Genomic DNA, 393 nt, shown 5'->3' with positions numbered 1-393 from the left:
ACAAAGACACACTGATAACATTGTAAAAACACTTTTCAAATATAATCAGACGGGGCAGATAAAAAGAAGAAGAAAAATATAATAAAAAGGATTTAAAGCGAAAGGGTCGATAGACAACTAAAATAAATAACCGTGGAAATATAAAAGGAAAAAGAAAGTCTTTGATTCCACTTTCCTTTCCTTTCAGAGAAAATTTAATTGTGTATTTTTTCCTCTCTCTCTCTATTTTTTTATTTTTTTTTTTCAGAATTGCTTATTTCATTTTATTTTTTTTTATTTCCATTTTTTTTTAATTTAGTGGGTCGGTGCTTTTGCTATGTTCATTTTTTTCATTCTTTATTTCACAGAAAAAAAGAGAAAAAAGTGAATTTGTATTTAGTGAGTTAATAGGTA

General features: G+C 25.7%; 1 protein-coding gene across 1 annotated transcript in view; it reads left to right on the top strand.

Moving 5' to 3' along the window:
* The window catches only part of LOC119585346 (zwei Ig domain protein zig-8-like), a 61,944-nt gene that overhangs the window by 21,802 nt on the left and 39,749 nt on the right, over positions 1-393 (top strand). The gene's annotated exons all lie outside the window — the stretch shown is intronic.

Source organism: Penaeus monodon, chromosome 19, assembly GCF_015228065.2.
Source record: "Penaeus monodon isolate SGIC_2016 chromosome 19, NSTDA_Pmon_1, whole genome shotgun sequence".
Taxonomy (NCBI): domain Eukaryota; kingdom Metazoa; phylum Arthropoda; class Malacostraca; order Decapoda; family Penaeidae; genus Penaeus; species Penaeus monodon.
The sequence above is the reverse complement of the archived record's forward strand: the minus strand, read 5'-3'. Positions and strand labels throughout refer to the sequence as shown.